Here is a 16,857-nt window from a genome sequence, read left to right as displayed (position 1 = left end):
ATAACATACATGCAGTTTGCTCTGCCTCCCTCTGCTTCTTGACAATGACTGCAATGTGATCAGGTGTGTCATGTTCCTGCCTTTGTGACTTCCCTACCATGATGCAATATACCTTGAACTGCGGGCTGAACAAATATTTTCTTCCTTAAGTTGCTCAGGTCAAGAATTTTATATGACAGCAAAATAAAAATGATGAAGACAGCTTTCATGTATATATTTTCCAATTCATCTGTATTTTTGCTTTTTCTTTAACTAGAGAAAGAGTATTTAAAGTCATCATCATCAGATAAAGTGTCATTTATCTTAACATGTGTTATCTTCAAACCATATTTTCATTTGCTTGATTGCGAACCTTAGATATATTTAAATTAATGCTACCCAAACCTAATCACATCTTGTTTTCCCTTAAACCACATCTTTTTATCTGCATTATTATTCTGTCATCAGTATTAATCTATCTTCTGTATTGTTATTATTATGAAATAGTGGTGGCCCATTTTTATTGTTCACTTAATTCAAAAGCTCAATCATCTTTGTCTCTTTTTTATGTACTATCCATCCTCATTAAAGTCATGACACTCATACCAAAATGTAAGATTTAGAGGCTAGACATCACCACACCCAATAATTTGACACAATATGCCAAATATTAGCTGGGCTCTGATTTTCTATTAGCAAATATTTACCAATGTGTGTGTGATGCCAAAGAATTATTAGACATCACCCATGATAATTGATGTGGTAGAATTTTGATGCTAGACATTTGTTTGACATCAGTGTGTTACTATAGGATTTATAATTTATTTTTCATAAACACTGTTTTCATGGTCTTATCTATCAGACTAGAATTAAATAGTCATCCTCTTCTCCACAATCCATGTTGAGGAAACTTTCTGATACCAAGAAACATCTGGAATTTTTTCCACAATCATTTAAGAGAAAATATGTTATATAATTTCTTAAATTGGGCTCTTCTTGAGCATTTATTTAGCTATGAATTTGTTGTAGATATTAAATATGAATCTTCTCATTCTTAGGCCATGTGTACAATTATTTAATTTTAAGAAATCGTATTTCAGCCAGGCAGTGGTGGTTCATGCCTTTAATCCCAGCACTTGGACACACTGAAGAATAATAAAACATCTATCCTTAATACAAAAAAGTTTAAATTCTAGTGCAAAACAAAACCATGCTAGGCAACAGACAATAATAATAATAAATATGCTATGAATACTAAGTTCCAAATTAAAAAAAAAATAAGTAAATTCAGGTGGGTTGTGAATCTGAGGAATGAAGCTATAGTTTTATAGAGCTACAAAATGAAGGCATTTTGACCTTCTTGTAGATATTGTGGCAGAAAAAGATAGATTACTATCCTTTTCTCCTTCTGTCTCAATGAAGGGCTCTCTTTCTATGTTTTTTCCTTTTCTTCCCAATCAACTCTTATTCTACGTGGTGCAATGGAAAATCTAATGGCTTAAGGAGTAAGCTCCAAAATAGTCAATGAAAGAAGTCATTCCTAAAGAATGAAGAGTTAATAAAGAATTTTTTGTAGCCTATTGACTCAGCTTCACTTTGTTACCATTTAAATGGCTTCAAATAGAATGTGAAGCTTAACATATCATGAAGCAGATTGTAAGTTCAGGTGGCTGCAAACACTTGCTCATTAATCCTGGTTTGTCCCATGCATCAGCATCAGCAGTAGCAAGAAGGTAGACAGCCTCGCCTCAAGTTTTATTTATTCTTTTATTTGTCTGAAAGATGGGACAAAAAGAAAACAATAAAAACCATAATAGTCTGCACATTTACTTTATTCTTTTGTACTCTGTTAGCTCTTGTGGTTTGATGAGAACTGGTATTCTGTTGCCATTAGTAAATGAACATAAATGAATTTCGAACTCATACAGCTGTGCACTGTGTTTCACTGACACATTGTGTGTCTCCAGTGTTTATATGTCCTTAGTTTTAGGTTTTTATCTAAGCCTGGAATTTATCCAAAGTTCCAAGATCCTTTTTGGTCACATTATATTGGCAGTTACAAATATTTGTAAATATTGAAATTGTATTTTATCAGTCTGAATATTTTAGAGTTTCTGTACTATATTTATAATTTCTTTGCAAGATACCAACTAGGATTTTTTGATTATACATATTGAAATAGGCTTTTTTATGAGCAATAACATTTTCTTATATCCTGTTTATTAATTTACTATGTTCAGAAGTGATTGAGTCTCTACGTCAACATTTAAATGCATACTCACTCTAACTGGTAATTGGGAGAACAAACATCCTATATTTCATAATAGGTTCAGTTTATGCCTGCTGTTTCTGCTCACACTCAGTAATCCCTCCATTCCCTCAAGAAAATATTCACCATCGTATGATAAATGAAGTGGTCACCATGCCCATGATTGATATAAACCTGATGTCGTTAAGGACATTGTTCTTTAATGTGACTTCCATGACAGCATTGTCTGTCTTTTGGAATCTGAATTGTCCCCTCTTTTGGAACGTCCCCAGATCCGTTGAGAATTACTGCTGTCATCCTTTTTCTCTTCATCAGTGTCCTGGATATTTATCCTCATTAGGTGAAGGCTACCGCAATTGGTCTTTCTTCCTGTCCCCAACCTGAGACAGATCCTTTCTGTGCTTTGTGCTTTGGAGCAGCCAAACACCATGATGTCTCATTTATTCCCAAGCTTTCCTCTCTTATGTTCACAGCATTCAACTTCACAAGCAAAATTATTCGCTGGATAGTCTGTGCTGTGCCATTGAGATCTTGTGCAGACAGACTTTCTGTCACCAGGTCCTCATTTGCATATCTTCTTAGGGGGTCCTCATTCTTTGCTTGTCCTCAGTCTGTCCTGTAACCTCATCCACACCCAAAAGATTTCATTCTGTAGTTTTCTCTTTACCATTGCTTTATATTAACTTTTCTTTACCCTTAGTTTATTCTCTGATCAAAATAGTTTTCCCTTTAGATACATTTAACTTTATTATTTGTTTTCAGTTCTCTAAAAGTGCCTCAGTTCTATCAGAACAGACTCACCATGCTTTGTTCATTGCTGTCCGTTTGATGTCTGTTTGAATCCTGGCCCATGGTAGGCAAGCAAACATGTGTGGTGAATGAATGTTTGAATCACTTATACTACAACTCAATTCTCACCTAGGAAATGACTCAATTTTTTTTAAAGATCTACATTCTTATGTACTGTTCAGTGTTACCTCTATTTTATATGGTTGAAGCAAGTGAGATACCCAATATCTTACTTTCCATATCTAATATTTATATTTAATCTTAGCCCCTCTACTCCCAAATTCAGATTGTACCAATGTGGATAGGAGACGTAAAGAGGTTATTAGGCTGTGAAGGCTCCTTGGTTGTAATATAAGGATCATTATGTTATGATCCTTATAAACATGGACATTCTGTAGCATGGAGCTGGCCTAATCTTCTGCTGTCATAACTCCAGCAAAAAATCATTTCCTATTTACATATTCTCATTGAGTCATGGAAAAAACTGCAAGGCTATGTGACAGTCAAACTGATCATATCATATATTCATTCCTTTTTAAATGTCCAACTCCTGTCTTCAAATGGTGACCAAACTAGCATGGTAGAAAAGCACATTTGTTATCTGACATTGGTTTCTCTACTGATTTGTCTCATGCTATATTCAAACCACTTACACAGCTATGTTCCTGCCATAGTGATCTGCATCCACTGTGTGTAGTACACTACTATACCCTATCTATCTTCTTTTCCAGATTCTGACAACAACTCTAAGAACCAATGCCTTCCAACCTGACTTACCCCTCCACAGTCTCAAAATCTCAGTAGGGATGATTCTTCCCTTGTGGAGCATTCCCAATCTCATGATGTAGCATTTTATATATTTAAAAATTGTCTTGTCTTTTGATGACTTACCCTACACTGTATACTCATTTAGGGCAGTGATAATTTTATCTTTATATTTACATCTTTGATATCTGGGGAATTGGCTGATCATACTAGGTGAGGACTTTAACTTTGTCAAACTTAAAGGTCTTCAAAAATTCACCATTAAAGAAAGTGTTCATATCTAATCCCAACTTTCAACTTGCACAGCCTACTTTGCAAGCCTACTCAATGATCATGATCATCTACTCACTGTACTACTAACTTTCACATATCGTGTTTGTTTACATCTCCAAAGAATCATTCTCATCTGTCTATGACACACACAAGCACATCTCTCTCTCTCTCTCTCTCTCTCTCTCTCTCTCTCTCTCTCTCTCTCTCTCTCTCTCACACACACACACACACACACACACACTGCTTTTGATCTGTATTTTTAACCTTAATGCCACCTAAGCTTACCAGTTAAAATCTTCTTCCTGTGCTCCATTTCCCAACTCAATTTCTTAACAGATAAGTTTGTCTTTTAAGTTTTCCCCCTTGTCAGTTTTAAATTTTAAATAATGTGCTTCAGCTTGGCTGCTACTAAAATGACTGAGAGATGTGTGCTGTGGGACAGTCTTTCTGTATGCTGTGAATATATGTTGCTCCTACTGGTTAATAAATAAAGCTGCTTTGGCCTATAGTAAGGCAAGATAAAAGCCAGGAGGGAAATCTAAGCAGAGAGATAGGAAGAAGAAGGGTGGAGTCAGGGCAGACACCATTCTACTGCCCAAGAAGCAAAACACCAGCAGACCAGTCATGCCACAGCCATGTAGCTGTAATATAGATGGATAGAAATGGGTTAATTTAGCTAGCAATAAGCCTGAGCTATAGACCAAACAGTTTGTAATTAATATTAAGTTTCTGAATGTTTATTTGGGACCAAGCCGCTGTGGGACACAAGAAAACTTCCATCTACAAATGTACAAAGAAGAGACATTTATTTCTTACTCTTCAGGGACTGAGGAGTCCAAGTTCAATGTACCTTCAAAGTGATAGTCTCCAGGTGACATTTCTCCTTTCATAAAGATTGCCTTTGATGTTGTGTCCTCTAACAGGGAGAATTGCTGTGACATCACATCCTTGATGGAGAAAGAAAAAGGACCATCCTCTCTTCAACCAAACTTATGGATAATGATTCAATTCATTCTTCCAGAAGGGACCTCCATGACCCCCCAAAAAAGTTTGTCAAGACTGTTGCATTGGGAATTAATTTTATAGCACAAATATTTTTATTTACTTATAGCTGATTTTATATATAAATGCAATATATTTAGATCATATCAACAACCCTCACTGTCCTCTTCCAATTTCTCCTGGACCCTAACCTATATCCTAATCCAGGATTCTTCTCTGACTCCTTTTCTCTCTAATACTTCTTTTTAAAAACCTACTGAGTCATAGGAGGGCAGCACATGCTTTTAATTCCAGAAATCAAAAGGCAGAGCAAGCTGTAAGTTCTATTTCAACCTGGTTTATAGTGACTTTCAGATTCCAGGTCAGAGCAGAGGCGACATAGTAGAATCCTGTATTGAAAACAAACAAACAAAAAAGCACTGAGTCCAATTACTACTGTCTGCATGTGCATGGGTGTGAGGATACCACTGTAGTATCCACAACCTACCATGAGACACAACACTAAAGAAAACCATCTCCTCTATCAGCATCTATTACCTGCCAACACTTCCTCAGGTGGAAGACAAGCTAATATAGGGGTGGGCCCTTCTAAGTCTTCCCCTACCAATGCTGGATGGAGTATTGATTGGCTTCATCTGGCACAGGTCTTGTGTAGACAACCATAGATACTTTGAATTTGTTTGTGCAGCAGCCCTGTCCCATCCACTCTTCTTTACTCCCTCCCTGCTTTCCTTCCTACCTTTCTTCCATCCTTACTTTCCATATCCAATAAAATACACTTCATGTCTTTTAAAACATTCTTTCAGTATTAGATTACTTCCCACCTTCTTATGGAAATGAAACCTTTTTTTCTCATATATTACATCCTAACCACAGTTTCCCCTCCATCTTTTCTCTCTCCTTCCTTTCCTCCCCCCAGTGTCTCCTTCCACCTTCCCTCTCTGCAGACCTACCCTCCCCACTTCTCTCCTTAGAAGTGGAGTACTATTATTTCTAGGTCTGTAAAGAAATGTGTTGGACTTTTCATGGGGATTGCATTAAATCTATCAATTGCCTTTGACAGGATGGCCAGTTATACTATGTTAATCCTACTGACCTATAAGCATCTGAGATCTTGCCATCTTCTGTCATCTTCAAATTCCATTTTCAAAGATCTGAAGTCTTTATCATATAGGTCTATCACTTGCTTGGTTAGAGGTACACCAAGATACTTTATATTATATTATTTGTGGCTATTGTGAGGGTGTTGTTTCCCTGATTTCTTTCTCAGCACATTTGTAATTTTTGTGTAGATGGGCTACTGAAGTATATATATATATATATATATATATACCTTGTATCCAGCCACTTCACTGAAGGTGTTTATCAGCTGCAGGGATTCCCTGGTAGATTTTTTTGGGATCACTTATATATATATATATATTATCATATCATCTGCAAATAGTGATACTTTGACTTCTTTTTTCCAATTGATTTTCTTTAGTTGTGTTATTGCTCTACCTAGAGCTTCAGTTACTGCATTGAATAGATATGGAGAGAGTGGACAAACTTGTCTTATCCCTGATTTTAGTGGAATTGCTCTGAGTTTCTCTCCATTTAATTTGATGTTGGCTATTCACTTACTGTAAGTTGCCTTTATTATGTTTAGGTATGTCTCTTGTATCCCTGATGTCTCCAAGACTTTTTTCCTGGTGATCATGTGGATTTGTTTTTTTTCTTCACATTCACTTGTATGGTGGATTACAGAGTTTCTTATGTTGAACTATCCTGACATCTCTAGAATGAAGTCTATTTGATCATAGTGTATGATCTTTTTGATGTGTTCTTGGAATTGGTTTGCCAGTATTTGCTGACTATTTTTGGATCAATATTCATGAGGAAAATTGATCTGTAATTCTCTTTCTTAGCTGAATCTTTGTGTGGGTTAGGTATCAGGGTGACTGTTGCCTCATAAAATGAATTTGTCAGTGCTCTTTTTGTCTCTATTTTGTGGAATAATTTGAAGAGTATTGCTATTACCTTTTCTTTGAAAGTCTGTTAGAATTCTGTGCAAAAAAACATTTTGCACTGGGTTTTTTGGGGGTGGGAGACTTTCAATGACTTTCTATTTTCATGGGGTATAAGTCTATTTACATTGTTTATCTGATCTTGATTTAACTTTGGTAAGTGGTATCTATGGAGAAAATTGTCCATTTCTTTTAGAATTTCCAATTTTGTGGAGTACAGGTTTTTGAACTATGTCCTAATGATTCTTTGGTTTTTCTTGTCTGTTTTTATGTCCCTTTTTCATTTCTGGTTTTGTTAATTTGGGTGTCCTTTCTCTGTCTTTTAGTTAGTTTGGATAAGAGTTTGTCTATCTTGTTGATTTTTTTTTCAAAGAACCACCTCTTTGGTTCATTGATTCTTTGTTTCTGTTTTATTGATTTCATCCCTGCCCTCTACTCCTGGATGTATTTGCTTCTTTTTGTTCTAGAGATTTCATGTGTGCTCTATTTTGCTAGTATAAGATCTCTCCAATTTCTTTTTGAAGGCACGTAGTGCTATGAACTTTCCTCTTAGCACTGTTTTCGTTATGTCCCATAAGTTTGGGTATATTATGCATTCATTTATGTTGAATTACAGGAAGTCTTTAATTTGTTTCTTTATTTCTACCATGCCCCAGCAGTTGTTCAGCAGAGAGTTGTACAGTTTCCATGAGTTTGTAGACATTCTGTTACTTTTGTTTGTTGTTGATAACCAGCTTTAATCCATGGTGGTCTGATGGGATATGGGTGTTATTTCAATTTTCCTGTATCTATTGAGACTTGTTTTGTGATTAAGTATGTGGTCAATTTTGGAAAACACTACATCAGGTTCTGAGAACAATGTATATTATTTTGTATTTGGGTGAAATGTTCCATAGGTATCTATTAGGTACATTTGATTCATAATGTCTGTTAGCGCCATTATTTCTTTTTTTAGTTTTTGTCTATATGGACTGTCCACTGGTGAGAGTGGAGTGTTGAAGTCTCCCACTCTTAATGTATGGGGTTTGATGTATAATTTAAACTTTAGTAATATTTCTTTTACAAATGTGAATGCCCTTGCATTTGGGGCATAGATGTTAAGAATTGAAATGGATGCAAGGGGATGTAGATGGAAGTTTCTTTAGTCACACCCAGCCCCATGGTCTCACAGATGCTTATAAAATAATCACTCAGAGGCTTATATTAATTACATGGCCTATGGCTTCAGCTTCTTACTAGCTAGCTCTTTCACCTTAAATTAACCCATTTCTATTAATCTATATGTTGCCACATGACTGTGGCATTACCAGTCTGCTAGCATCTTGTTGCTCCTTTGGTGGCAGCTGGCATATTCCTTGACTCTGCCTTTCTTCTGTCTCTATCACTGCTTGGATTTCTTAACTAGCTTTAAGCTTTCTTGCCATAGGCCAAAACAGCTTTATTTATTATCCACTGGGGGCTACACATATTTATAGCATACAGAAAGACATCTCACAGCAGTGGGGAGGGACTTGGTCCTCCCTCAAATGAATGTACCAGGCTTTGCTGTTCCCCATTGGATGACTTACCCTTTTGGAGGAGGGGATAGGGGATAGATCAGGAGGGGAAGGATAGAGGTGGAACAGAAGGAAGAATGAGAGGGGAATCTGTGGTTGGTATGTAAAATGAATATGAAATCTTTAAATAAAAGAATGAATTGAAATGCTATCTGGGTGGATTTTTCCTGTAGTGAATATGAAATGTTCTTTTCCATGTCTTTTGATTAAATTTGGTTGGAAGTCTATTTTGTTAGATATTAGAATAACTATACGAGCTTGCTTCTTAGGTCCATTTGCTTGGAAAATCTTTTTCTAACCCTTTACTCTGAGGTAAAGTCTATCTTTGATGTTGAGGTCCATTTCCTGTATGCAGCAGAAAGATGGATCCTGTTTTTGTATCCATTCTCTTAGGCTGAGTCTTTTCATTGGGAAATTGAGTACATTGATATTAAGAGATATTAATGACCAATGATTTGATTGTCAATTCTTATTATTTTGCTGTTGGTGGTGATAGTGATGGTGATGGTGATGGTGATGGTGATGGTGATGGTGATGGTGATGTGTGATGGTGTGTGTGTGTGTGTGTGTGTGTGTGTGTTTCCTTTCTTTGAGTCTTACTGATGTGAGATCACCAATTTCCTGTATTTTCCTAGATGTAGTTAACTTCCTTAGTTGGAGTTTTCTTTCTAGTACCTTCTATATGGCTGGATTTATGCATAGTTATTTTTAAAATTTAACTTTATCATGAAATATCTGTTTTCTCCATCTATAGTGATTGAAAATTTTGCTGAGTATAGTACTCTGGACTAGCATCTATGGTCTCTTAGATTCTGCAAGACATCTGAGCAGGCTCTTTTAAGTGTTAGAGTATCCATTAAGAAGTCAGGTGTATGAAAGCCTTTGAACAGGAAGAAGCAAAGTCTCCCAGGAGGAACAGATGCCAGGAAATTATCAAATTGAGAGCTGAAATCAATAAAATAGAAATAAAGAGAACAATACAAAAGATTAATGAAACAAAGAGTTGGTTCTTTGAGAAGATCAACAAGATAGACAAGCCCTTATCTAAACTAACCAAAAGACACAGAGAGAGCATCCAAATTAACAAAATCAGAAATGAAAAGGGGGACATAACAACAGACAATGAGGAAATCCAGAGAATCATCAGGTCATACTTCAAAAACCTCTAGTCCACAAAACTGGAAAATCTAAAAGAAATGGATAATTTTCTGGATAGGTAGCACATACCTAAGTTAAATCAAGACCAGATAAACCATTTAAATAGTCCAACAACCCCAAGGAAAAAGACTCAGTCATTAAAAGGCTCCCAACCAAAAAAAGCCCTGGACCAGATGGTTTCACTGCAGAATTCTACCAGATCTTCAAAGAAGACTTAATACCAATACTCTTTAAATACAATAGAAGCAGAAGGAATGTTACCAAGCTCCTTCTATGAGGCTACAATTACCCTAATTCCTAACGAAACAAAGATGCAACAAAGAAAGACAACTACAGACCGATCTCCCTCATGAACACTGATGCAAAAATACTCAATAAAATACTGGCAAACAGACTCCAAGAACACATCAAAACAATTATCCACCATGATCAAGTAGGCTTCATCCCAGGGATGCAAGGGTGGTTCAACATACAAAAGTCCGTCAATGTAATACACCATATAAACAAACTCAAAGAAAAAAAAACACATGATCTTCTCACTAGATGAAGAAAGGCATTTGACAAAATCCAACACCCCTTCATGATAAAGGTCTTGGAGTGATCAGGAATACAGGGAACATACCTAAACATAATAAAGGCAATTTACAGAAAGCCAACAACCAACATCAAATTAAATGGAGAGAAACTCAAAGCAATACCACTAAAATCAGGAATAAGGCAAGGCTGTCCCCTCTTCCCCTACTTATTCAATATAGTACTTGAAGTTCTAGCCAGAGCTATAAGACAACATAAGGAGATTAAGGGGACACAAATTATAAAGGAAGAAATCAAGCTTTCCCTATTTGCAGATGACATGATAGTATACATGAGTGACCCCAAAAATTCAACCAAGGAATTGATACAGCTAATAAAAACCTTCAGCAACATAGCAGGATACAAGATGAACTCAAAAAAATCAGTAGCCCTCCTATATACAATAGACAAACAGGCTGAGAAGGAAATCAGAGATACATTATCCTTTACAATAGCCACAAATGATATAAAATACCTTGGGGTTACTCTAACTAAGCATGTGAAGGACCTATATGACAAGAACTTTAAGTCCCTGAAAAAAGAAATTGAAGAAGATGTCAGAAAATGGAAAGAACTCCCATGCTCATGGATAGGCAGGATTAACATAGTAAAAAATGACAATCTTACCAAAAGCAATCTACAGATTCAACACAATCTCCATCAAATTACCAACACAATTCTTCACAGACCTGGAAAGAAAAATACTCAACTTTATATAGAAAAACAAAACACCCAGCATAGCCAAAAGATCCTGTACAATAAAACAACCTCTGGAGGCATCACGATCTCCAATCAAGCTCTACTATAGAGCTACCATAATTAAAACAGCTTGGTACTGGCATAGAAACGGACATGTGGACCAATGGAATCAAATTGAAGACCCTGACATTAACCCGCACACCTATGGACATATAATTTTTGACAAAGAAGCCAAAAATGTACAATGGAACAAAGAAAGCACCTTCAACAAATGGTGGTGGCATAACTGGTTGTCAACATGTAGGAGGCTGCAAATAGATCCATATCTGTCACCATGCACAAAACTTAAGTCCAAGTGGATCAAAGACCTCAACATAAATCCAGTTACTCTGAACCTGATAGAAGAGAAAGTAGGAAGTAGTCTTGAATGCATTGGCACCAGAGATCACTTTCTAAATATAACACCAGTAGCACAGACACTGAGAGAAACAATCAATCACTAGGACCTGTTGAAACTGAGAAGCTTTTGTAGAGCAAAGGACATGGTCAACAAGACAAAGCAACAGCCTACAGAATGGGAAAAGGTCTTCACCAACCCCACATCTGACAAATGGTTGATATCCAGAATATATAAAGAACTCAAGAAATTAGACATCCAAATGCCCAACAGTCCAATTAAGAAATGGGCTATAGAACTAAACAGAGAATTCTCAACAGAGGAAGTTCAAATGGCTGAAAGACATTTAAGGAATTGCTCAACATCCCTAATTATTCAGGAAATGCAAATCAAAATGACTCTGAGGTACCACCTTACACCTGTCAGAATGGCTAAGATCAAAAACACAGAAGACAGCTTATGCTGGAGAGGATGTAGAGCAAGGGGAACTCTCCTCCACTGCTGGTGGGAATGCAAGCTTGTACAGCCACTTTGGAAATCAATATGGTACTTCCTTAGAAAATTGGGAATCCATCTCCCCCAAGACCCAGCTGTAGCACTCTTGGGCATATACCCGAGGAATGCTCAATCATACCACAAGGGCATTTGCTCAGCTCTGTTCATATCAGCATTGTTTGTAATAGCCAGAACCTGGAAACAACCTAGATGCCCTTCAACTGAAGAATGGATAAAGAAAATATGGTACATATACACAATGGAGTACTACTCAGCAGAGAAAAACAATGACATCATGAGGTTTGTAGGCAAATGGATGGATCTAGAAAAAATCATCCTGAGTGAGGTAACCCACAGTCAGAAGGACAAACATGGTATGTACTCACTCATAGGAGCATACTAGATGTAAATCAAAGATGACTAGACTGCTACACAACTCCACGGAGGCTACCTAGAAAACAGGACCCTAGGAAAGACACAGGGATCACCCAATGACAGAGAAATGGATGAGATCTACATGAACAACCTGGATGACAGTGGGAGTAATGAAGGGCAAGATTTGAGGGAAAGAAAGCTTAGGGGAGTAGGAGATCCCAGCTGGATCAAGAACAGAAAGGGAGAATGAGGAATAACAGACCATGATAAATGAAGATCACATGAGAACAGGAATAGGCAGAGTGCTGGAGAGCTCCCAGAAATCCACAATGATACATCCTCTGTAGACTGCTGGCAAGGGTCGATAGAAAGACTGATCTGACCTAGTCTGGTGATCAGATGGCTAAACACCCTAATAGTCGTGCTGGAACTCTCGTCCAATAACTGATGGAAGTGGATATAGAGATCCTCAGCCAGGCCCCAGGTGGAGCTCCAGGGAGGGGAGGTGGGAAATTAGGGTTGGGAGCGGGAGTGGGGAGGACAGGGGAACCCATGACTGATGTGTAAAATTAAAACACAAATAAAAGAAAAAAATAAGTCAGGTGTAATTAGAATAGGTCTGCATTTATATGTTTCTTAGCCCTTTTCCCACACAGTTTTTAATACTGTTTCTTTGTTATGTATGTCTAGTGATTTGATTATCATGGGACTCAGGGATTTTCTTTTCTGATCCATTCTACTTGGTGTTCTGAAAGTTTTTTTGTTTTTTGTTTTGTTTGTTTGTTTGTTTGTTTGTTTGTTTTTGTACTTCTATAGGCATTTCCTTCTTTAGGTTAGGAAAATTTTCTTTTATGATTTTCTTAAATACAGTTTCCAGGTTTTTGAGCTGGGATTCTTCTCCCTCTTATATTTCTATTATACTTAGGTTTCATCTTTATATAGTGTCGCAGATTTCCTGGATGTTTTGTTTTTTTAGATTTAACATTTAAATTTTTGGATTTAATGTTTTCTTTGACCAATGAATCTGTTTCTTCTATCATATCTTCAGTGCCTGAGACTCTCTCTTCCACGTGTGTTTCCTTCACCTGTTTCTTTGTTTCTTCTTGGTTCTCTTGGCATTCTTTAAGGGATTTCTTGATTTCCTCCATTTTTTTTTAAATTTATTTTTCTCAATTTCTTTAAGGGAGTTTTTAATTTCCTCTTTAAGGAGCTTTATCACCTGCATAAAATTGTTTTCAAGGTCCTTTTTCTTGTGCTTCAGCTGTGTTAGAATATTCAGGTATTGCTGTCTTAGGATAGCCAGGTTTTGCTGGTGTCATACTTCCCTGGCTGTTTTTGATTGTATTCTTACACTGGTATTTAGGCATCTTGGTTTGCGATGATTATAGGTCTAGTTTCTGATTTCTGAGTTTGTCTCTGTTGGATTGGTGCTTTACCCCTTGGTTTCTGTTTCCTCTTTGGTCTTCTAGTCTTTGTGGCCTGGGTTTGTGATGGATGGCATGACCCCTTATCAAGTAGGGAGTCTCTGTCAAAGTTGGGTGCTGGCCTCCAGTGGTTAGCTTGGCTTTTTGTGCACCAGGATTTTTTTTTTCCCTCTGACTGGTGTGGCCTGCACCTGAACAATGAAAGTCCACTAGAGTTGGGGCCAGGGCCTGTCCTCAGGACTGGTGATGAGGTGAGAGGAGTGGGTGGTGGAGTGGGCCTTTGGGGACAGAATCTTGGGAATGGGGCAGTTCACCTGGCAAGCAGATCACTTCCTTGTTCTTTAATTGGTGTAGCCTGCACCTGAGCAGTGAAGGTCAGAAACAAATATTTTTTAGGATACAGAATACCAACATTGTTTCCAGAAGGAGGAAAAATTAGTACAAAATTTTAGGCTTAAATACATTTTCTTGCCTTATCCTTTCCTCCATATTCCCAAACCCACATATTTAACTGATCTCACTGGGGTGTGTTTGGTTTTAGTTTTCTGGAATAATTTGTCGCTGCTTCATTCATTCTCCTGCATTGTCTTATAATGATAAGCTTTTCTATGTTTACTTCATACAAGAAATGGAGAAGACACACAACATAATTCTGCACCTTTATCCCCACATAAATTCTTTTATGGAAATCCTTCCATATAACAGTTCTTTGTTTTTCAGTTTCACAGTTTTAAAGTGCTCTAGTGTATATACCCTTACTTTTATGGACAATCCTGTGTATTTTTACAATTATAAGTATTTCAAATATTTTGTGATTATAAATTATAGCATCATGGATAATCATTGTGAGTACATGTTCACCTGCTTGAATGCATGTGTTCAGGAGAAATTCTCAAAGTTGAGGGATAGATTAAGGAACAAATGTTTATGTCATACTTTACTAGGTATTGATAATTCATTTCTGTAGGATTTTACATTTGCATTTATGTGACGAATATACAATATGAGACTCTCCCAATCCTGCCAAAAAATCTCACAAAGAAGTTTACAATCATTACAAATTTCACAGGTGAGAGTTTTGCTTGGTTTCATTTTAATTATATTTGAGAATGAGTATTGTGAGTCATCATATGCTTAGTTACATTTTTGCATACTTTATAGGGTTTTCACTCAGCATCTGAGTCTATATTTCTAAACCAACCAAACTTCAAAATTCATATATTAAAAACTGGGCACCTCGTATCCCTCTAAATCTGCCTCTTGCCACAATCGATGGCAAATACATTATCTTTGTTACTGATGCCAAAAACAAACACACAAAAAAAACCTATGGCATCATTTTTGGGTTTTGTTTTGCCTTATTTCCCACGGTTAACTCGCCAGGTGTCCTGGTGGTTCAAATCAAAACCAGTTCTGATTTGTGCTTCCCTGGATTCCTCCGGCTGTGCCATGTCAGTGACTGCTGTTCTCATTCCATTACAGAGTTTTTTTTTTTTTTTTTTTTTTTTTAACCACTCTTCCTCTTTCCTTCCTTCAGTACTAAAGAAGACAGAGTTATTTTCTTCAAGTTCATAGGGTGCATTATCATTCCTCTGAAGGTTCTTTGTTTCTCTCAGAGGAAATGCTGTATTTGTTATAAAAAGGACCCCCAAATGCTTACATAGTCTATCATTCATCGCCTCTATGCCATCATCTCCTACAGGCCTGCTCTTTAATTAGTTCTTATTTGTTGAGCCAATACCCTTGCAAGTCAACAAATAAGTTATATATTTTCCTGCATGAGAGTTTTGTGCCAGAAGTACTTCCTGCTTGAAGCATTTTCATGTAGCTATCTGTTTGGGCTATTTTACTTTATTAACATGAATCCTCAAATAATATCTTATCAACAAAGCATATCCTGAACAACTTACTAGAATATTTTCTCTTACCCAACTTTGACAATGTAATCCCACTCATATTGGTTTATATATGTTTGTAGATTTCTTTCTTTCTTCTTTTCTTTTTCCTTTTTCAACCAACAAAGAACTTCAGTTTCACAGAACTTGAACAATTTGTTGCTAATGAATTCCAATATCGTTGAGAAGCATATGACACATAGTAGGTGCTTAGAAAGTCTATGATATTTAAATGTGGACCGAGTAGGTCCTGCTCCATTCCAGTTCTTAATATTTAGATAGCTGCCTCATCTACATCTCATTTCACTGTCAATTAAGAAAAAATGCCTACAGTCATATGTCAGATTAAGAAGCCATAGTTTCTAATAATTTCTTCTCAAAACTTCATTTTTCATAAACTGACTTTATAACTGAAAAGTGTAGACTATTAAAGGCACTTACAATCTTGATCACCTGAGAATATATTCCAACTTAAAAAAAAAAAAACTAATATCATATCAAATGTCAAATTTTGCCTGCCAAGTTTGTGGAAGTTGCAATTTCCAAAGTCCCCATCTCAATATATGCCCTGAACATCTGCCATTATGTGAAACCAATATAAAATCTGAAATAACCTTAAATTGAAACTAAATATGAGTATTCACATTCCTCCAATTTTTACTTAGAATATTCTCATTACCATATTATTGTTATCCATATTTCTTTCTCTTCCAAAATCCATTAAAGATAGCACAGAATGATAATGTTAACATATTTCTGCCATCATTTGGTCTTCTTAATTAAAAGAAAACCAGAATTAACAGAAAATACTTAGAATGTACAGCTTGCAATCCTCAATTGACTGAAATGATAAATGAGACAGGAAAACAACTGTATCATTTACCAGTGTTCACTATTAGTGTTTTAATGAGGACAAGAATTCATAAGACCAGATTCTCACATTTAATTACTTTCTCTCATCTGATAATATATAATTGTAAATATCACCAATATTTTTATGGAATACAGCAACATGCTATTTTTTAATTTTTTCTATTAGCTTTTATGTATTAAGAAATATAATTGATTCATATAACTTTTTGTTTTTTTTTAAAAATTATTTATTTATATATATGGATTTTTATTTGCATGTATGTTTGTATACACAATGCCCCCCAAAACCAGAAGAGAGTGTCACATTCTCTGATGCTGGAGTTACAGAT

This window comes from Onychomys torridus, chromosome 8 (assembly GCF_903995425.1).
Source record: "Onychomys torridus chromosome 8, mOncTor1.1, whole genome shotgun sequence".
Taxonomy (NCBI): domain Eukaryota; kingdom Metazoa; phylum Chordata; class Mammalia; order Rodentia; family Cricetidae; genus Onychomys; species Onychomys torridus.
The sequence above is the reverse complement of the archived record's forward strand: the minus strand, read 5'-3'. Positions refer to the sequence as shown.